Source organism: Oryzias latipes, chromosome 4, assembly GCF_002234675.1.
Source record: "Oryzias latipes chromosome 4, ASM223467v1".
Taxonomy (NCBI): Eukaryota; Metazoa; Chordata; class Actinopteri; order Beloniformes; family Adrianichthyidae; genus Oryzias; species Oryzias latipes.
Genome location: NC_019862.2, coordinates 7,897,293 through 7,921,082, shown reverse-complemented (window position 1 = coordinate 7,921,082; position 23,790 = coordinate 7,897,293).

Genomic DNA, 23,790 nt, shown 5'->3' with positions numbered 1-23,790 from the left:
CCAATGAATTCTGAGGTGTTCAGAGACATACTGTCTGCGCAGATCCAGGTGAATGCAGCCAAACTGATTGGGCGGCATTTCATTATGCAACAACGACCCAAAACATACAGCCAAAAGCAACTCAGGAGTTAATTAAAGCAAAGAAGTGGAATATTCTTGAATGACCAAGTCAGTCACCTGATCTTAACCCAATTGAGCAGCATTTCACTTGTTGAAGACTAAACTTCAGACAGAAAGGCCCACAAACAAACAGCAACTGAAAGCCGCTGCAGTAAAGGCCTGGCAGAGCATTCAGAAGGAGAAAACCCAACATCTGGTGATGTCCATGAGTTCAAGACTTCAGGCTGTCATTGCCAACCAAGGGTTTTCAACCAAATATTAGTAATGACCATTTTGTTTTCAGTTATTTCATTTGTCCAATTACTTACAAGCCCATGAAATGAAGGGATTGTGTTTGTATTATGCAATCTTTTTGTTCAACCCATGGAATAAAAGCTGAAAGTCTGCACTTCAATGGCATCTGAGTTGTTTTATTTAAAATTCACTGTGGTGATGTACAGAAACTAAATTAGAAAGAATGTGTCTCTGTCCAAATGTTTCTGGTCCTGACTGTATTTCACCCGCAGACAGCCCGCATCCACCTGTAAGGACAGCTGGGACGAAGACTTCACCGATATGTCATGTGTTTATTAAGAAACGTTCAGGGTGTTTACTCGTTGTTCTGAAGAACTCATAGACAAACAAACCGTTATGGAAGCAGTGCAGCTTTTAATTCTTTCACTTTTTTTGTAGAAACAGAATCATCTGCAGATTTTACAGTCAACAGTTTCACCCTGAGGAGGGGGTGAAGGTTGTGGCGGTGATGACCTCATGCTGCCAACGTCACCAACATGAGCTGCTTCTGATCAGAATGTCATCAGACGTTGGTCCAGTTCATGTACGACAATTTCACAACATCACAAACCAGCGCAGTTTGAAATTAACTCTCATTCTGTGTTTTGACCGGAGCGTCAGTCAGACATGTTTTTATTTGGGGGGGCTTTCTTCCTGGCGGTGCAATGCCTTTCTCAGGTGGAGCAGAGAAGATCAGGAGCTGCTTTAGCCCAAATGGCTCTGAGCGCTGGAGCTCCAGGACAGGCTGAACAGGTTGGCGGGACATTTAGCTTGAAGGTAAGAATAACCTCTCATGCCGTGGAGGGCATAAGCTGGGATTAGAATGGGATGTGACGGCGGGGGGCTGGGCATGACTGAGGAATCTCTGCCCCCCCAGAGGCAGTTCCTCTCCACAGACTGGTGGTGGGAACCTGTGGCAGTTATGGGATGGGTGCTAGCAGGAGAAAGGGGGTGGAGCTGGCTTCTCTGTTGACCCATGTTTGTTGCGGGGGGGACCAGGCCAAAGTGGATCTTAATTGCGAGTAATTCAGCGCTCAGCCTGGCGTTTTCCTCTTTCAGAGCCATCAGGTGACTCTCCAGGACATAGTCGCTCATCCTTCTCTTCTCCCGTGATCTTTTGGCGGCTTCATTGTTCTTTCGGCGTTTCTCCCAATACAGGGCGTCCTTCCTGTCTTCGGGTATGAACTCCCTTTTGCGCCGTGGTCCTTTACACCCCAGATTGTTCTCCACTTGTAATGAAGCACTGCTCTGGTCTTTACGGAAACGTAGAGACTCCATGAAGAAAGAAAGGCTTGTGATGACAGGAACCTGACATCAGAGGAACAAAAGAGACATGGGTTAGGGTTAAAGGTTAAAGGTTAAGGGTTTAGTGGTTACAGGTTTAGGGTGACAGGTTTAGTATTTAGGGTTAAGGGTTACAGGTTTAGGGGTTAGGGGTTAGTGTTTAGGGTTTAGAGTTAAGGATTAAGGGGTTAGGGTTTAGGGCAGTGTTTTTCAACAAGTGTGCCGCGGCACACTAGTGTGCTGTGGGAGATGGTCAGGTGTGCCGTGGGAAATTAGCCTCATTCACTGATCTAAAAACATTTACCATCTCCAGGATATCAGCTCTCTGTTCATCAAAACAGGCCCTGATAAAAAACTGAGTAGTTAGGAATATGAAAGATAAATACTTTTTTCTTTGTGTTTATTTGATTCTATTAAAGACACTTGGATAAGAATGACGGTACCGCGATTTAACCTCAGCTTCAGCTCTGTTTTTTGGGTCCCGCCCCTTTAACTGTCTCCACCAATCATTCTTGGAGGCTTAATCATACGTCATCAGTCTAAATAATCAGGAGTGATTAAAGTCTTCACTTCCTTGTTCCGATTCTGCTCATAAAGTCGCTCAGTTCCAACAAAAATACCACCTAAAGCTCGTCTTCAGTGGTGTAGCTTTCCACGGGATCCAGAATGTTTCCGGTTGATCCGGTTGTGTTTATTGACAGCCAAACATCCCAGAGTTTGGTCCAAGTCCTCTTTCTAACTGAAACACTTTTCTAATAACGTCTGGATTATTTTACGTGTTAAACTAAAGAAGAGTTTCTCCTTTTTTTTGAATGCTGCTGTGCCGCGGGATTTTTGTCACTGTTAAAGTGTGCCTTGGCTCAAAAAAGGTTGAAAAACACTGGTTTAGAGTTTAGAGTTAAGGATTAAGGGGTTAGGGTGTTAGGGTTTGGGATCACAGGTTACAGGTTACAGGTTAGGGTAAAGGTTAAGGGTTTAGAGTAATACCACAGGGAGGACAACTTACAAATAATATTCACGAAGAGTGAATGAGGTTCATCATCACTAGAGTCATGTTACATGGATGCAATAAAAAGCTGCATCAAAGGGCCTTCATCTACCTCTCTAACCCCCCACCCCCAGGAGGAGCAACATACAACAATGACCTGTAAAACACATCACATCTCCAATGATGTCCTTGTTTTAAAACCTCCATGGACGAGATCAGGATGAATTGAGGAAAAGGTTCACAGGAGGTCAAATAAAACCAGATTATTATGAAGCACAGGTCATCCAACAGGTCATTTTAAAAAACTGTACACCAAAATCTGAACTAAAACAGTAGAATGAAAATGTATGATTCCACATGAACTTTATTTCCATGCGGCCGCTGTGATGTCGTTCTTTGGTCAGCAGAGTTACGTATGGATGCCTTCATTTCAGTCATTTTGAAGGTTTGACATTTGAGTTGGTGTAAAGTGTTGCATTCAGGTGCAGCTGGATAAACCTGAATAAATGCTGCAGGTCTGTTGTAACACAGAACTGGACAGAATTGATCCTGTGTTCATGTTTAGGTCACTTGACAGTGAAAGTAATTTGAATTCAAAGTGTATTAAAATGTTTTGTCACCAACAAAAACCTTGAAGCCATAGTGAAGTCAGAAACTTTGATCTGTGTCTGGAACCTTCAGCCGCTGGCTGCCCCCTCCATCTAACCTCACCTCCTACCAGTCTTCATCAGGGGATGGAACATGGAAAGCTCAGGCAGACATGAAGTGGGTGGGGGGGCTAGTCATATTGTGTGTTAAGGGTCATATTTACTAATGAACTTCAGTATTGCTGGCTGCTGAGAGATTAATCAAAAAGCCAGACTGAGCAGAAATCTGGAACCCTGAGAAGATCATCCAAAAAACTGCTTCCTGCATGAACTGAGTCGTTTGAACATGTGTCAAACTGAGAAACTTTTGTTCCTGGTTTTGCGGAAACTCGTGCTGCGCATGCTTTGTGCGGCTGCGGCTGCAGCTGCAGCTGTGCTTTGCTGCAACCGCCTGGATCACTGCAGAGGAAAAGCAGATCTGCATCAGTTCAGCGCCATCACTGACCCACATTAGCTGATGGAAAAACTCCTTTAGTTTCTCGTGTCACCCCCCCCCCCCCATTATCTATATCTGCACTACGTTTGACCTGCCCCCCCTCCCAGTGAGCATGAAGTGGCAGCCAATGAGGGTTTAATAATACAGTTACATAAAATCTAAAATTGACACAAAATCCTCAAATTTCTTTTATTTATGAGAAGACAGAGTGGAAACCACAACTAGCCTCCCCTGCAGATACACAAACACACACACTTTTACTGCTGCACACCACACTGATGTCTCTGTCACACCTTGACAACACCCAAATCCCTTTGGTTCAATCTGAATCATCTGTCAATCAAACTGACTTTAATGGTTTATTTTAAAAATCGTCTTCATAGTGTTTTTTTTATTTTTCTGTGACATCTCGGTTTACCAGCCCTCATCAAACTGAAGCAGAAACATTAAACCTTCATGAGAAACCTGCTCTGTGGTTTCGAACACAACCGGTTAAAAATATTCTAGCAACCCAGAGCTTGAAAGCAGAGCTTCTGTGTGCATGCTGCAGGACAGGCTGGGGGGGGGGGGGGGGGTGGTCCAATGAAGGAGTGTCCATAAGGTTCCTGACAGACATGTGGAGGAACCTGAGGTTCTCGGCTCTGTGTCACATTTGCACCTCGGCCTCATTGACTAATAATAGCAGCTGCTTTTAGTAAGGAAGTCTCAAACTTCTGCCTTTGCTGTCTCTGCGTTCTCCCTGGCTCTGCTGTTTGGTAACTTCTCTGTCCACATTCTGCAGCTTTTCACGCCATCAGGGCTGTGACAGCCAGTGAACCTCTCCTGAGGATGTGTTACATTAACCCATGTGCAATCTTAGATGACCCCACCCTTACATTGATGTGTTATTCCTGCCATGACAAAGGTGGATAAAGGTGGAAAGATTCCATGTAATCCATGGACACCAGTGAAGATCACAAATCATTGAAGAAAAAAGGTTCAGAGCACTGTCTAGTGGGTCTAGATGACCCAACTCCCAATGTAAAAGTGTCTAGGATAGCACAAGGGTTACAAGAGATGAAGCCTGTTCCAACAACAGCATCCTTCCATCCTGATCTATAGGAGATGAAAACATCTCTTTCTTTTCTTTAGACAGTGATCTTCCTCTGATCACTGGGGTGAGAACATTTTTACAGCAGATGTGAAAGTCCTCTGTTTCTTCTTGTGGCAGCTTCAGCCTCATTTTGAAACTGATCATCTTGGGTTTTACTTTGAAAACTCAAAACCCTCAAACTGAGAAATGATTTGCAATCAGATGAGCGAAAACTGGTGGCAGGTTTCAGTGAGACGTGTCAGCAGGAGAAAGACTACAGTCACCTGAAGAGCAGGACACACAGATGACGGGATGGACGGAGGGCCTGATGGAGTGAGAGGAACGCTGCATCCTCAGCATTAAGGTTGCTGCTGTCGCATTTCTGACTGCAGGTTCAATCTCAGTCCAGAAAGAAAAGAGTAACAGACAAACTCATTTCCAGAAGTGAAGGTTCTCAAAGCTAACCATAAAACTCCTGAAAAATAAAGTGCTTAAATGTCAGTCTTCTTTGAAATAAACTTCACAAAAAGTAGGAAAACGTTTTGAAGGTCTTTTAGTTCCAGCGGTTCTTGGCAGTCCATGCTCTTCTTTTGGACAGTCTTTCATTTTGCTTTTAAATGAAGCCACATGTGATAGAAATGTGTGAAAAGCAGCAGAGCTGAGATCTTTTCTGCCAAGCAGCTCCAGGAGCCATGAACTTTGGGGAATTCCAGTTTGAATAAAATACATTTTGGGGGTTTCTGGGTGCAGCAGACGATGGGTTCCTCCTGCTCCTCATCCCAGACTCTGCTGTGGGATCAAAGCTGCTCTTTGAGGACGGCAGAGTCTACAAGATCCAGTTGGACAGATGTGCACTAGTGACAAAATCTGCCCTTCAAGTCTCTCCATTCAAACAAACCATCTTTGTGTTTGTGACACATTCAGATATATGAAGACGTTCTCTGATAGAACTTTCACGACGTTCCAAAGGTTAACAAATACAAAGCATCGACACTATTCTGATTCTAAAATAACTTCTTCTGATTTATCAATTTCATTATTTACTTTCTTTGAGATCTATTTATGTTTTGTCTGTTTCATAGGAGCTTCTTTGAGGTTCTTTGCCTGTGCCTCCTAGGTGGTCCATAAAGCGGATTCTTCATTTCTGTTCCTGAAAACACTGAAGCAGCTTTTCGCCGTGTTTGGCACCCAGAGGATAATTTAGCAGATGTTTCAGTTATCAGACGAAGTACAGACAAAGTGTGATGCCAGATTCTTGTTACTTTGACGTTTTCTATTTATGAAGATGACACGGTTTCATGTTTGACTTCCTTTCCTCTGACGTGACCCGAACCTTCATGAACACAAAGAACTGCTGGTTCCAGAGATCAAAGCTGCCTCTGAAGCCTCAGGTGTTTCCAGATGAGTCCAGGCCTTACCTTCAGTGATGCTGAGTGATGTTCCGTTCCTCAGCTCTGCCGTTATGCTCTTGAGCAATATAGCTCATAAATGCAGAGCTGGGAGGGGGGGGTCACAGGAGCTTCTAAGCAACTCGCTCACTTTTATCTTTCATTCGAGGGTCTCACCGGTGATGCTCTGCTTTCCTGTCTGTCCACCTCTGTTGTCACACCAAAGATGTGTGACTCAGCCCCCACCTCCCCCGGGTCGAGATCATGTGATGTCAGTGGCTTGCTGTGAAAGGGGGGGGGTCTATGCCACACAAGCCTTTAAACATATTTAGTCTTCTGAATTATAAAAACCCAATGAATTTTGTGAGGTCCCGTCTGTTTGTGTCTTCAGATGTTTTTTAGACTTTAGAGTCAGAAAATCTGCAAGAAACTTTTTTACATTTTATACTTTGTTCTGATTTGTCTTTCTAACTAACCGCCTGGACACAAACTGAGGCTCAAGCGGCTTCAGAACAACTCAAACTTAAAGCAGACAGCTTCTTCTCATTCTCCTCCTTCAAATTCGTGCTGATTTCTTCAGATTAGCAAAAATCCCGTCACTTGTAAGGCGCTTCTCTACCTCAAAGTGCTTTACAGTCCCTTTCACCCATTCACACACTGATGGCGGCTACACTGACACCAGCCTATAACCACCAGAGGCAGGGCGGGGGCCCATATGGTGGAATCAAACCTGCAATATTCTGATCAGAGGTCAGCCGCCCCGTCATTGCCGGGGTCAGAGCAGTTTTTCAGAGTGCATCAAAACGTTTGTTTAAGCTTTTCCAGAGAAGAACTAAAAGAAAAGAAAGAGAACAAAGTAACACAACTCGCATCATCTCTGCATGTTCAGAAACCAAAATCAAACATCTCTCTCTCAGTAAAGGACTCACGACCACTGCCAACAGCTGTCCCACCATACGTTACCATGACGATGTAACAGACATCCCTGACCTCCAAACATTAAATCACATTTATAATGATCCAGGAATCCCATATTCAACCTAAGTGCATGAAATAAAATCTGTCAGCAGCTGCACCTTGATGTTCATTTCTATGTTTAGAAGCGTCTGGGCGCCTTAATTTTTGCTTCCTGTTAAGAAGCTTCAAAGGCGCTAAAATGCATCACAGCGCTGCAGACAAACAGGCTGCTCTACCGTCAAATGCTCCAAAGATTCAGAAATCTAAATACAAATCTGTTTTGAAAGCTACAGAATGGTTCTTTTGCTTGGAGGAACTGCGTCAGAGTAATCAGATTTCAATGTCCCTGTTGGAACAAACTGAACAGGATGTGGTAGAAAATGCTTTACTTGTGTTTTATTTATGTTTTAATTTTATTCGCTCCTTATAAATCTATATGTATGACTTACGTCTTTACTTTTAAGCTTTTTAAAATGAACTTCATCCTTAAGTCCAATTTGAGGAATGTTTCAAGTTAAATGTTTGTTGGAAAAAAACATTTCTTTCTTATTTTCTTGCAGCAATTGTCATGTAAATGTTAAATGCTAAAATGAAAGCATGGATCTTTAATTTACTCAGTACTGTTTGCTTGTTTTACTGCTTAACCCTTGGGCTATCTTAGATGACCCCACCCTTACTTTGACGTTTTATTCCTACCATGACAAAGATGGATAAAGGTGGAAAGATTTCATGTTATCCATGGACACCAGTGAAGATCACAAATGATTGAAGAAAAAAGGTTCAGAGCACTGTCTTGTGGGTCTAGATGACCCAACTCCCAATGTTAACATGCCTAGGATAGCACAAGGGTTACAGCAGAGAGACAGAGTACTTTTCTAACAGCTGCTCTTGGTAAATGCATCACGTTCGGCACCGTTTGTGTAGTTGTGCCCTCTGCTGGTGCATCCTGGAACTACGGAATGTTCTTTGGAGAGGACAGTAATCACTAGGGGTGTAACGATTAATTGTTACGTCGATTCCCCCAACCAGATCAATCTGTCTGAGGCAATCTGTCTGAGACTCTGATCCAGCTTTCCAGCTCTGGAGTTGATGGTTAGATTCTAAAACAAACCAGAACCTGGAGAATGATGAAAAACCTTCTAGAGGTGCTATGCTCACCTCAACAGAGATTAGGTAAGACTCTTTATAATGCAAGGAACAAATGTTTTCAATTCAGTTTTATTCAAAACAGCAATAGAAACAAACTAAAAGCATTAAAAATTGACCATGGTTTGGTTTAGAAAAACAAACCTTTCTGTACATAAAGATCCATAAACATTACAAGAAAAATGACTCAAATGTTTGAAAAATCTTTCAATTTTTTGTCTGAATGTTTTTGGAATTTGAAATTGTTTCCAGAAAGTTTGTGATTTGATCTGTTTTATAGTTCATCTGCTTTCAGAAAGTGGCTCCGCCCTCAAACTGTGACTTTCCTTTGAGATGGCAGCTCCGACTTTAGAAGGAGGCCCCGCCCTCAAACTGCAGCTCCCCCTTCAAAATAGGGGTGTAAGAAAAAATCGATTTGGCAAAATATCGCGATAGTTCATTTGGCAATACTTGTACCGATTCAAAATGCTGCCAGGACGATATTTATTCAATTATTTCTGAGCGTCCTTTAGTGTCTGACTCTTGTTGTCCACTTCACCTTCCGACCGCTAGCTGGCAGCAGAGCACTCTGAGCCTCTTTGAGCAGCTGTACACCACACAAGACAACAGGAAGACTGCAGCCAGAGGCAGCTTGTTTCGTTGTAATGAGACATGAACTACTTGGTTTTTTAATTGGGATGGATACCAAACAGAAACTCTGTGCCATGTTGCTGCCAGTAACATATAAAAACGTGGATTGCTGTGCTTTTTAGCGGTTCAGTTAAATACGAGTGAAGCACGGCAGCGGCTAATAGGCTAATGCGCTTAGCATCGACTAAAATGCTATCGGCAAAGCGGGCTAAAGTTCTGCAGAACCTCCCAGCAACAGATTCTAGTTTAGCGACCTGATGGATCAGAGGGATGTGTACAACGCTCTGAAAAAAGGCTGACATCGTGGGGAGGAGCGTTACCAGTTACTTCTGCGTGTGAGAAGCGTGGCTGCAAAGGTGCAGCAGAGCAGATATGTAAACAAAGCACCTTTGTCACAATAAAGCAGCTTTCCTTCATTCTGTCATGCTGCCTCATCATCACACTTTATTGTTTCTGGAAAGAATCAGTGTGTCCCCCCCCCCCCTTATTTTTGAAGCACCATTCAGGCTCCTGAACCGTTTAAAAGTACTGGAGAAGCTACATTAAGCAATGTTGAAAATAAACAGCATTTTGTTTCCCCAATAGAAACCTATTGGTTAAGGCATATTCATTCTTTGTTTTTTCTTATACAGTGATCCCTTGCTATAACACGGTTTATTTTCACGGTTTCGCTACTTCACGGATTTGCATTGTGCATTGTGTTCTGTATTCTGATTGGCTAAAAAGTCACTCTGCTTCTTCTCTACCTGTGCATCAATAACGTTGCAGTTTAATATGTACACGTACGTAAAACAGCTTGCCAAATTTACATTACGTGCAAATTTTCTTGCAATTTCCAGTTTCTCTAAAACCCATAGAAAAAAGAGTGACAACAACTGCCTATCACTATGCTCTTCTCCTGAACAAACACACCGGCACGGGTCTTCAACAGAAGAAAACACTGCAGAGCAGAGTCAGGATGCAGCGGCTCAGTCTGATGAGCAGTGAAATACACCTGAGTCGCTATTTGTCCCACTGTACTTTTTTTTTTTTATTCATCATTTTAAATTTTCTCCCATTTAATTCAATTACTCTCGGGTCGCGGTGGGCGGGGCTAATCTCCGCAATTTGAAGTTTTCTGTTCACACTGATGATTAAAATTATTATTCGACAGTACAGTACAGCAATTATTTGTTGAAAAAGATTTTCTAAAATTTCTACTTTTATTTGTGTAACAAATGCTTGAGCCTGTAAAATGGTTTGTTCTTTCTTTTCAATTTATAATAAGTTTTTAATTGTATAATAATTGAAAAAAAGAGAGGTTTCTACTTCACGGATTTTGCCTATCACGGGTTCTTTTTGGAACGTAACCCCCGTGAAAAACAAGGGTTTACTGTACTAAAAAATATTTTGTTGTGGAAATCAGACAATGTTGACTGTTCCCTTTCTATATTTTACCTTACCAAAATAAAAGCACTATGAATTTGCTTTGGTAAACGCAACTCATATATGAGATACAGTTGCAGTGATTAACATTGTGATCAGTAAATAAACTGAATTTGACCATTTCATTACAGTGGAAGACATTAAAATTCAGGTCGTTTTTTCAACAACAACAAAAGAAAGAAAATATGTTTTGGTAAAATATCGGGACACGTATCGTATCGCCAGACACACCCCTACTTCAAAATGTGGCTCCGCCTCCAGAAGCCAGCTCCGCCTTCAGTAGAACTGTACTGGTTGAGGTGAACAGCTGAGACCCACACCTCAGCCCCACCACCCCTATGGCCTTCCACTGCAGGTGTGGGAGGAGGCCAGGGTAAAAGGACGGCGTGGCCAGGTAGGAGGAGCTCCAGGGCAGCAGGTTACAGGCGGTGGGGGGAGTCAGGTAAGGAAACACGTAGCTCTGAGGTGAGCATGGCGCGGTGGAGCCATGGCGGAGCGTGTCCAGGAGGGACACAGATTCTGGGGGGGAGGACACTCTGCATGGAGACATCTTCACTGGGGGAGACCTTTCTCTGAGCATCTATCTCTGCGTCCATGATGCGGTTGACCCCCGCAGAAAGGACCAGGGGCCCAGTGGGGGGCCTGGAGATATGCCCATTGAGGGGGCCCTGGCCCTGCGGTGTCATGCAGTAGTGACGCGTTACTGCGTCAAAGACGCCAACTCTCCTGGCTGGGCTGAAACAGCTGATTGTGTCGTCATAGTGGTACATTCCTGTTTCCATGACAGCAGCAGAGCCCCAGAGCCCCCCCCGGAATAAAGGGGGCAGATTGGCAGGTGGAGCGGGAGGGTTACCGTCCATGCTCAGACCCGTGCGGTACTGCAGGCTAAGCAGCTGCGCGCGCAGCTGAGCGTTCTCCTCAGTCAGAGCAAGCAGCTGCCCCCCCATCAGCAGGTCCTGAAACCGCCTCTTCTCTCGGGACCGTTTGGCCGCCTCGTTGTTCTTGTTTCGCTTCGCCCAGTAGGTGGCGTCCTTCTGGTCAGCGGGGATCATCTCCCTCTTTCGGCGTCTCGCGGACCCCAGTTGGCTGCTACAGGCGCGCAGGCGCGCGGGGTCCAGTGTCATCTGGTGGGGGAGCGCCGTGGGGAGAAGGCTGTCCGCTGAGCAAGAGGACCGAGGGGGAATCGAACCTTTGACCTTGGTGCTGCTCATGGTGCGGGAGGCTCTGCGGGTTTCACGACGTCAGAAACATGATCAGTTCAGAGTTTCACTCACTCACTGTCATAAGTGCAGGTGCGCCTCTGAAAGAGACCCTTAATAAGTTGTAATGAAGTCCTTGAGAGCAGCAGAACTGGGTCTAAATCCACAGAACTTCCCATTCTGGGCTTTGAAGATCTCTAAAGTCTGACTCAGACCTGAAGCTCCAACAGTTTCTATAATCAAACAGGTCGAAACGAAACACCTGAAGCTCCTCCATGAACTTCACGGAGTCCAACCGATCAGCGGCGGAACTCACCTGAGAGGAGGAGCAGCAGCAGGAGGAGGAGGAGGGCGCCTGTGAGAGAGAGATGATCGACTGAAGACCTCAGGAGCGTCTCAGGTAGAAGTTTAGAAGTGATCTCATTCACAACTCTCACCGTTCTCTGTCGGGGGGAGAGGGGGGAGGGCGTCTGCAGGCGGGCTGGGCGGTGCGCGTGCAACCACTCGCTCTCTCTGTTGATAGCAGCTTCGATACAGAACCGAGTCCTTCACAAACGGCCGCTTATCCTTTCAGATAAACGGAGCAAAGTGACCGGAAATCTTCCATTGAAGTCGTCACGCCCCCTGCAGCAGACGCAGCGGTCCACCTGTTTGAAAACCCACCGGGGGGGGGGGGGGGGGGTTGTCTCAATTTCCATCTTGACAAATGTGTCAAGTGTGCGCGCGTGTGCGGAGGGGGGTGTGAATGCAGTGGTAAATGAGGTTTTATGTGTCAACATGCAGTAAACAGTCTATAAGTCATTGTTACCGATAATTACCAACCGTGTGCACCGACGACCCTAAACTCATAACGCACACCATATATATAATAATTTCAGGTTGAGACTGAAAATAAAAAACTACATTTAAACCCCGCCCACACAGGACACAGGTTAAACATGAAGAGCATCATCATCATCAAAGCCAAACTAAAACCTCACTGATTACAATTTTGTTGACTAACTGAGTCCAGACTGTTGCATTCAGTTCCATTTGTCAAAACAACATAACCTGTAAATGTGATGCATATCAAAAGTTTTCAGTGTAATTCCTGTTGAGCGTGCTCAGAAAACAGAGAAGAAAAAAAACTCCTATTCAAAGTAAAAAGTCCCCCAGGCATCAATATAGAGCCTTTTATTTAGTCTCTATAATGATGATTTGCCCATTGTGTGTCTTGAAGCTAAATGCTCAACGGATGCAGACGACACAGTTTTCTTTGTTCATAGTCGTACAAAAGACACTGTTGCAGCTAAACTCACTAAAATTGTGTACTGTGTCATAACTTAGTTGCAGCAGTGCTGTCTGCAGTTAAACATCTCTAAAACTGTATGTGTTTCACTGAGATAAATCCCCCAATTCCTACTTACATGGAGAAAAAAGTACAAACTGCCAGCCAGTATAAATATCTCAGGTTAATAATAGATTCACGGCTTACTTTTAAAGCCCCTATTAACAAATTGTGTAAAAAAATTAAGTTCAACCTTGCAAATGTTCATGCAATTTGCAACAAAATGTCACCTGAAGCAGCAAAAATGTGTTTTCATCCATGAATTTTCAGTCACTTCACTCTTATATAAACAGTCAGTCTCAGGCTGCTCAGAAACCGCTGGATGTTTTCTACAATCACTTATAGTAATGGATAAAAAGAAATCAAGCAGCTACCATCACTGTGTAATTTAAAATATGTAATATTTTAAACTAGGACAGTCTTCACACATTTGCTAACATGAAACTGATGTACAAAGTACAGCTGGCTGTCAGTCAAAGACACGGCTTTCAGCGGGACCCCAGGCTCTGTCAGGGGCGATGGTTGTATTCCTTTGGGCAGGAACACTTCCAATACATGTGTGGCTTATCAACACCTGTAGCTGCCAACATCTGTGATGTGATGTGTTGTGGTGTGAAATTTCAGGTTTTTGTACAGTAAATGTTTGTATGTGTATTTTATTGTATATATGTGTGTGTGTGCTTTGTAACATCAGGCCAGAGGATGAAACTAGCCTTTGGCTAATTCTGGCTCTTCTAATCATTTGTGGAGGTTTTTTAAATTGCACTGCTCCCTTTTAAATAAACTATTAAACTATATGGCCAAACTCTTCCTCTAAGCTTTTTAACTAGTTCCAGAATTTTTAAAACCTTTTTTTGATCCAGAAACAGACTCCATCAGGATCTCTTTTCTTGGCTGATGTGGCCAAGAGGTCAAAGCGTCATTGAAGTCCCACTCAGATCATCGTCTGATCTATTGTCAAAGCATTTCTCGTGCTCTTTTCATTATGATGATGTCGTTTTAGCCAAAATCCAAAAACCTTTGTCATTTTCTAGGACATAGTTTCTGCAGAGTGGCAGGAGTTCATTAGAAATCCACCTCTGGGTTCTGGGTGGGACTGTTGGCGTGGAGCAAGCCGAGCCCCCATCCGTCATCTTTGACGAGTCTACTCCTCTTCTCTGCACAGAGAACTTAAATGATTTTAGCTGAAGTCTTTTCTCAGGAGTTTTTAGCCCAGAAACTTTTAGTTTTGGTGCATTGAACATCTGATGGAGGGGATGACATCACAATAAAAGTTTTACTCTTAAATCAAAAACAATCTCGCCTTCAGATCCACAGCCGCTCTCAGAAATGCCTCCAAAGTAAAAGCTGTGTGTTGTGTTCAGTGTTGGGGCTGTCCAGGTCATGTGGGGGTTTGTAGAAAACTCCAGCAGAGGTTTCTGTCTGACTCACTGTGACCACGCAGCCTCACAGCCAACATTCAACCCTCAGGTCTTTTAAAGGGAAGACGACCCATCCCAGATTTGTGATGGAGGTGGAGCAGCGTTAGAGCAGCTTGTGTTGAATTTAAACAGTTGGATAAAGAGCTTCATGTAACTGATTAAAGCTGGCTGATGCAACAACACCTGTTGTCAGACATATACAGTTATATTCTAATTGTCCAAATAAATATCTACTTTTGCAGAAGAGCTCAAGTGTTGCTTTACACCAACATTTAGTGAAAACTGTCTGAGCATGAAGTGATTATGGGACACATTAACAAATGCTATCGTTTTTTTTCTTATTGATCATTTTCTGTAGCTGGCTGCTCAGAAGTGTTGCTGATCTGGTAGAAAACGTCAACTTCACGTCTGAACATGCCGAACATCTGATGTGGCTATTTGCTCAACATGTGTTTTTTAGCTCAAAAGTGACGTCGTAAACTCACGTTGACACCCGAAGTCTTGGTTGAGTTGCAAAAAGTTGTCTCCCATCCACATTTTAAGGTCTAAAATACAGTTTAAAAGGCTGTCCGTGGATAAGAACGGAGGTCATGAACCCGTCCCTGCAGTCCACTGTCTGCACAAAGGGTTTGGAATAATCAGGTAGTTGTAATGTAGTAGTGTTTGTTGGATTTTGTTTAAGGTTTGTAAATGCTTTTTCTGCCTCTGGGGTCCATTGTATCTTATCAGTCATGGTCTCTGGTTAGGCGTAAATCAGGTCAAGGAGGGGTTGAGTGACAGCTACTTGTGACAGTAACAACCACTTCTTTCCACTCTTTTATTTTCAGCTGTACTTTCACACCATACTTTTTTTTCTATTTTAACCAAATTGCAGACTGTTTGGCACTTTTTGTGGCATATATTTTTCATCTCCTTGTAACGGAGCCCCGTCAGGGGTTTTACTCATTTTATTACCCATAGTCACAAATGGGGGCCGGCGAGTTTCCTTCAGCAGTCCACTGGTTTATGTTATCACAGCTAGGTTTCTGCCAGTGCTGCTGTTTCAACTCACAGGTTAACCACCATCTAAACACTTTTGAGTTGTTCAAAATGGAAAATGTGAGATTACTTTGGTGACCCTGGCCAACCAGGAGGTATGGCACGCTATGTCCCGAGATCCTAAGAGACCGAACTAGCTCGAATCTCCGACACCAAGGTCACTTTGATATTTATGCGGAAATATATTTATTATATATTATTATACTTTTTAATTTTTAGTTCCTGTCACTTTAGTACTGCCTTTTTACAGGAGTACAAATCCAGAGAGGGTCTCTAAAATACCTCTCCTTCCGTTTTTTAGCACTTTTTACTTGCATAGCAGAAGCCTTTCTGCTACTTTTACTTTTTACACTGGGACTGGATACCCGTAAGCCAGTAACCTTTTCTGCTATTTTATTTTCAGTTCCTTTAACTTCAAACACAGTGATCGTAAGCAAAACTCACTCGTCCTGTGGTTCGTCGTTTCCGGTTGGATCTCGTCAATCCACCGCTGGCAGATGAGGACTGGACGAATGACGCTGGCATAGCGAGGAATTTACCTACCTGGACTTTCTTCTGGACGACCTAAGTTGTCCGGGCATTCGCACAACTTCAGCACGTTCTCAGTCCACCACCGGTGGATATGTTGAGATCCGGGTCACGGCACCAAATTGCCGGGGTTTTGAGTTTTTCTTAACAAAGAAAAGGAACCACACAGGAAACTAATTTTTGTTAGACTTATGGAGAAGGAGAAGCCGTCTGTCACAGCGCAAACTGCCACAGAGCAGTTCTGTCTTCCCAGTGCATGCAGTCCATTTTAATTGTTGGCAGGGGTTAATTACATGAAAGTGAGTCACTCAATCAGCGAGAACAGAAAGATCAGATCTTGTATAATCAGCACTTTTCACGTCAGTGTTTTCTCACTGAAAGACAGAACTGAGATACAATCATATTAGGGTGATACCAGTGTGTGTGAGCAAATGATAACTACATAAACTCTATCAATGACCTTTACATGTTGCTTCAACTTTCAAAAACGTCTGCAGTACACATTAACCCGGGGGGGTCATGAAGCCCCTGAAGAGGATGAGTTTGTGGAATCAGCTTCTGTCTTGGGGATCAGAATGCTCGTTTCTGATCTGACTGGTCTGGATTCTTCTTCTCAATGTTTCCTGATGTTTTATTTGATCTGTTTTCTAGACGTAGACTTTTACATTAAAAGGACTTTTCTCTGGGTCGTCTTTAGGTAACATCTTTACTGTTAGCTGGTTTCAATAATCTCAGCTGAAGTTTTTAGGTTTTGCTTATAGATTTGACCTCCTCAGGCTTTTTCCCAGCTGGTGTTGTGCTGGTGCATGAAGCTCACTAAATGCAAAGCTCTCTTTGTGAGATGTGGAGTCAGAGAAGAGCAAGAACCTCTTCTCATCATTCTCCTTGACAAAAGACTCCATCATAAAGTGGCTGTTAGATCAGAAAATCAACTCAATCGAGGATCTCTTGAATAAAAAACTGAAGGATGCCTCGTTGGGTTCTTCTTGACTCAAGCAGAGTTGATGAATCCTGGAGAACCACAGGAACAGACTGGGCAATGGTAACATTTCAGAGTTTGCTTTCTCTCGTGGTTTGCTTGGAGCTGATGGAGAAGCTCATCATAACTCTGATGAGGACATGTCCACGAGGTTCTCACTCCTCCAGGTGACCTTTTCCTGAATACGAGTCACGGCATCCGGATTTATCATGTTTCACTGCTCATCCAAGTATCTTATTCTGAGTGTGGCTGGGACCTCTGCGGAGGGTCGACAGGGTCGACAAACAAACAAAGCTCTTGAATTGGTTGCAAGTGAACTCAGAGGATGTGTTGAGTGCACCAAGGTGAAGTGAGGTGAAGAACCTGAGGGAACACTAGTCAGGAGGATGTTTGAAGATGACTTGTGGGAGTCTATGGAGAAGTGAGGAGGTGCAGACACCTCCTGGTGTTGATCGTTGAACCTCCATTGGGTTAATCAGCTGTTTGTTTGTTTTTACTGTTTTTAGTCATGATGGTCAGAACATGTCCTACATGAAGCCCCGCCTCTATGGTTAGTTTGTTTTCTACAGAGTAATGTAAAAACAAGTTCAAACCAAGGTGTGAAGCTCCCCGGCAGCCCCCTGCATTTGATGGAGTTTCTGGGACTTTCCCGCTCTGACAGACATTTTAAAGTAGGCTGACCTGGCGTCCCTTCAGTGGTTCAGATATACGAGCCAGGCGGGCCTGATGGCTAACAACGCTTCCAGTTCCCTGAGGCCCATCCAGTCCATGATGCTGATTTAGGCGCCGCTTTTGTGTTATTTAGAGATAAAAATCCTATAGTTTTCAATTTATCTGTTGGTTTAAAAATGATTCAAAACATTTAAACTTTTGTTGTAGTATATGTACAACTACATTTAATTACCTCAAATATATACACGCGAAATAAAAAATTAAAAAAAGGCCAGAACATTTTAGAGTTGTACAAGAACCCTATTCATCCTAAAATGATAAAGATGTTCTTTTTCTTCGACATTGTTAACAACACCAGCACTGATGAGTCTCAGTATGAATAGGTTTATGGTGCAGCAGCAGCTGCTGCTGCCTTCTTCACCTGAGGGTTTCTCCACACCTTCAGCACAGCCACGTTCCTCTGACGGAGAACATTCAGAGTTACAGGAAGACGCGTCAGAACTGTTCCCCCTCTTTCAGAAACATTCTCTGCAGGCTCTCAAATCTGCTCTAATGTCTTCAAAACCCCAGTTTCTGCATCGATACCTCGTTTCTGTTCACCACACGTTTCTTCAGAAAGTTAAACCACTAGGTGACTCATTGAGTGAGGGGTAGTGGGGGGTGGGGGTCTGGTTTTTTGGTAGACATTATTGATGCTGTGGTTCTGCTTCCCACATGCTCCTCCCCCCGTCCTGCTTGTGCTTGGCCTGGCAAGTGCAGCATCTCTGTAGCTTCTTCCGGGTTCCTGAGAGCAGGACCTCTGCAAGCCCAGAGTTTTCTGGCCTGATTCCTGATTGGGCGCAGAGGTGTTAAACATTTCTGACAGGAAGTGGAGCCTCAGCGAGTGCAGAGGATATCCCCTCCTCTCTCAGCTGCAGTGGGAACTATCTGTTCCCATACATGAAAGGCTTGCAGTAGTAATGTAGGCCACTCAGATGTGCATGCTTTCCTGCGCTGAGGACGTTCTCACGCGCTGGTCTGATGATGGGAGTGGTCTGAGGATTCTGTGCTTCACAGGTCCTATGAGATACTAATAAAAGAAGGACGCTGGTGTTGACATCGAGTTTGAAGTGGAAATGTGGTCGGTATTTTTAACAGTGTGATAAAGAGCAGTGAAGTGATGAATGTGTTTGCTCTGCTGTTTCTCTTCTCAATGCAAGAGTTGTGTAAGCAGTAACATCGAAGATTGAGCAGCGCTGCAAACCCACGTTTTCAGACCCTTTCATGTCTTTCCTGCCCTTCCTGCTTGTTCATCAGGTTCTCCTGAGTCTTTTCGTTCACTTTGGTTTGGAGATCCCTGTGGTTCCAGGCCCAGAAGAACCTCAATTTCCAGTGTTTTTTTGGTTCGTCAAAAGAAACTTCTAGCCTTAGGATAAGACCTGACCGTGTCCTCTTCCGAAAATACTGGAGTGCTGCACTGCTCTGATCAACTTTTAAAGTTCTTCTGTCTCCACTGCTGAGTTCTTCTCATCTTCTCAGTCGTTTGGATGAGAAGTTTGTATTTTCCAGATCACTCATCTTTTCTGCTGCAGACACTATCATGGAGCTTTTCCGTTGACCTCAATTCTTGTTTGACACTCACTAAACCGTCAACAGTACGATCAGCAGCTCCTGTAGGAGCTACTCCTGTAGGAGAAGTCATCCAGAGATCATACAAATTAAACTGAAACATGAGGAAAAATGGTTTAACCACAACATGGCAAATAAACAGAAAGGGGGCTTTTTTTCTACGATGATCCTTCTTTTCCTTTAAATTTCACATCATTAACTTGTGTGACCTCCAACACATGCTCCATTCTTTTTCTGTGAGTTTTTTCTGTTTCTGTTTACATTAAAATCATAAACTCGGGTGACTTTCATTCTCATTTCTCTCTGCTGTAATGACTAACCTTTTTCGCTCTTCTGCTGCAGTAACATGGTCCTCCTCCAGATGTTTTGTCCTCTCAGACTCCATTCAGCCTCAGCAGACTCTGTCTGGAGCTCTCTCCTGAGTCCTCCATAGATGGACTTTTCTTCTTCTCTGCCTTCGTTTGCTCTGGACGTCATAATAGATCAATTGTGAGTTTTTCTGAAGCTTTTTTACCTTTTGTGTTGGTTTCAGACGTCTGTCGTGACATGCTGCTTTGTAACAGTCTTTTTTTGTTTACACTTATATTAAAAAACTGGGTTCTTTTTTTCCAAATAGAATCACAATTATCCAAAGACCACACTCTTTTTGTATGATTCTCATATTGTTTGCCTAATGACACATTTTGGTGTAAACATTAGTTCACAAACACACACCTCAGTGGTCAGACACTAAAGCAGCCAGTTTCACACTGCTGTAAAAAAAACACATTTGTAAAAACAATCTATGTATTTTACTAAAGAGCATGTTCTGGATTTATGACCAGAAATTTGTATGTTAGGGATCATTTAGACGAGACTATAGTGACAAACTCACAATGTTCCTCTTGATTAGTTTGAATTTCAGGGAGAATGTTCACAAAAAGACACGCAATAATCTGACAACCAAGCACACAGCACTGATGCTGAAGACTTAAGATTTCAATTTTTATAGTATTTCTAAGCACTATTAGATCCAGTAACAGACCAACAATGAAACAACAAAAATCTGTAGACAAAAATAAACGACTGCATGAAAGACAAACACTTTGACCGAAGACAAACTACTGTGAAAGCAACAAGAGTTCTGGAAGTGTTCACCTCTCCATCTGTCTGGATCACAAGGTTTCCTCCATAACACTTCCTTCAATGGCAAAACAATCCTATGGAAAAAGGATATATAGAAGAAATACTCAAGCAGCCCACTGTGTTATACGGAGCCCGTGTCCTGACATTAAGATATAAAAATATATCTTGTTCTCACAGATTAATATCTTGTTCCCACAGATTATTATCTCGTTCGCACGAAATACTATTGCGTTCCCTCAAAATACTATTCCGTTCCCTCGAAATGATTAACTCGTGCGAACGCAATAATTATTGCGTTCGAACGCAATAATTATTCACGTCATAAATCATACACGCGGATATGCTCTCTGTACGCCGGCAAAAGCCGCTTTCAGCGGTAACTTCCGTGTCTCTGTGACCCATATTCGTTCAAAAAAGGAACATGAAAAACAAAAATGATCACTTTATTACAACAATTTACAACAATTTACAATATCAGCTGTCTGTCAACCGACCAGCCAGTTGCCCAAATGCCGGCATACATCAAAGAGCTCTGCGGCGGCGCTAGTAGTAGCCTAGCAGGAGCTATCGTATGACAAAGCAGCCTAGTTATCATAACTCTTATGATATTTTTCTTATATTCATTGAGACGGTAATAAAGTGGTCATTTTTGCTTTTCATGTTCCTTTTTTGAACGAATGTGGGTCACAGAGACACGGAAGTTACCGCTGAAAGCTGCTTTTGCCGGCGTACAGAGAGCATATCCGCGTGAATGATTTATGACGTGAATAATTATTGCGTTCGAACGGATTTATTATTGCGTTCGAACGCATTAATTATTGTGTGCTCGCACGAGTTAATCATTTCGAGGGAACGGAATAGTATTTTGAGGGAACGCAATAGTATCTTGTGGGAACGGAATAGTATCTTGTGGGAACAAGATAATAATCTGTGGGAACAAGATATATTTTTATATCTTAATGTCAGGACACTGGCTCCACAGTGTTACAGTGAACAGTTGTTATGATGAGTGCAGCAGGCTTCTTTTTCAATGTGCTGTGTGGTTATTTTATCTGTTTTTCTGCTAAGAACCCTTTTTCAGTTTCTATTAGTGTGTGGTTGATAACAAGATCAAAAAGTCCTGCACAGATTTCTGGGGTCAAATTTGGTCCTAGTCTTCTTTGTTCAGGTTCTAGCAACTCTTTAAGTCTTTTTTTCCTCCAGCCTGCGCCTCCTCCTCTGCCTTCTTCTCGTCTTCCTCTACTTCTGTCATTTCCTCTTTGAGCTCCCCCTGTCATTCTCACTCCTGTTCTTCTTCTGGCTCATTTCAGACAGGTAAACTCACCTGCTGCCTTCTATAGCCCACCTGAGTGCTGGGTTTTCAAGTTAGCACATGTGTGCGTCCTCACCTGGAGGATGTGGTTCTCCTGAGAGCTCAGAGTGACTTCAGTTCGCTCACTGAAGCGGACTTTTGCTTAGAAATCTGCTGAGGTGTTTTGCTCATTGGAGTAGAATTTTGCAAATTGTGTGGAAACATTTATTTTAGCATGTAAAACACTGTAAAATGAACAGAACTGAAACATTGTGATGATGAGGAGCAGAAGACAGACTTCAGTCCACCGGCTACCCAGATTTAACAAACTAACAAATGTTTAAGCAAAAGGACCAAAAACCCATAAAACCTCTGAGCTGCTGTCTTGGAGGACCTTTCAGTGAAATGACTGCCAAATATTTTTGCTGCTTTTCATTGCTTCTCTGGTCTAATCAGCACTTAGAAATCTGCTGAAAGCCACAAATTCCATTTAGCTCTGAGCACAAATGAGGAACTGATATTTAACATCTCCTCCTCCTCTCTTCATCCTCTCATGGTGAAAGCTCATGCATGTGTGTCTTTGCAGGTTTGTGTAAACATGTGTGTGTCTTTGTAGGTTTGTTTATGCAGGTGTGTTTCTATGTGCATTTGTGTCTTTGTAGGTTTGTTTATGCATGTGTGTTTGGGTCTATGTGCATGTGTGTCTTTGTAGGTGTGTGTTTGTGAGTTTTTGCATTTACATGTATGTGTGGCTGTGCATGCAGCTGTGTGTGCATGTTTAAATATGTGTGTGTGAAATTACAGCAACACCAATCGTAATTTTTTAGAATGTGGGTCTTGCTCAGGCAGAAGTGGTTTTTCTTCTGTGTTCGAAGCTCGTCTTCGGCAGACTTTCTCTCTGAAACAGAAGATTCTATGAAGATACCAGATTCCACTTTGACTTGACCTTTCTTCAGCCACAGTTATATTTGTGTATAATAGTATATTGTGTAATCAATTCAATTCAATTCAATTTAGTTTATATAGTCCAGTATCACAACAACAGTCATCTCAATGGGCAACACATGAATTGCGGTGCACCAAACAGCGGCATGGAGAACTAAATGATAAATACATGATCAAGAATAGAGGACAGGAGAAGTAGATGAGAATAGAGGACAGAACCCCAGTTCACCATACTTTCTCCAGCTTCTAACTTCTAGCATCCTACTAACAACTAATTGTTATTGCTATTAAATTTAATTCAAACATGTTAATAATGAGTTGCATGCTCTAGGGAACTGATAGCGGATGGTAATAATAATGACAATAATAGAAAATCTACACTTTTGGCATTACAATATTACTACAATATAATATTAATCTAAGAGGGGGGAATGGGCCGCCCGGGTTGTGTATGTTGTTTTTGCTAGCATGGTGTGTGTGGTCTAGAGTAGGGATGCCCAAATCCAGGCCTCAAGGGCCGGTGTACATGTTTTCCTACCATCCTACATTGACGCTCTTTATTTGCTCAACACACCTGATCCAGGTAATCAGCAGTAGATAAGGCAGGGTTTCTGGAGACCTAGCTGCAGGCCTGCCCTCAAGGCCTGGATTTGGGCACCTGCGGTCTAGAGGAAGACCAAAGAGCAGGTTTCTGGATGCAGTGAAGGAAGACATGAAGGTAGCTGGTGTTAGAGGATAGGATGCATAAGACAGGGTTAGATGGAGGAAGCTGATTGGTTGTGGCGACCCCTGAAGGGAAAAGCCCAAAGGAACTGGAGTTGCGTATGTTAGCATGTTAACATTTATGAATCATGAACTGTTTACTTTTTTCTGCATAACAACTTATGGTTATTAAAACGTGTTTGTTTGTGTTGAGGTCAGGTTGCTTTTGAATGTCAGAGTTTTTTTCTATGCTTTCATGAATGGGCCTTGGCTTAGTCTCTGGGTTTAGTGGGGAGAGATGTCCTTTGTGTTATATATGTATTTATAGTTGTGAGGCCTGGCAGCCGCGATGGGTGACGGTTAAACTGTCAGTGAGGCTACTTGGACTGTTGAATATCTGTCGTTTGCAGAGGCCTTATAGCACCTTTGCCACACCACTGGTGCATCACCCTAACCACTCTGCTGCACAACACAGCTGTAAAAATAGATAGGAAAGATTGGCCTAGATATGCACGCACATTCAAGCATATAAGACAAGGCGTACAAGGATACATGCAGCTCTAGGTGTTGATGGTGGCAAGGATGGGGT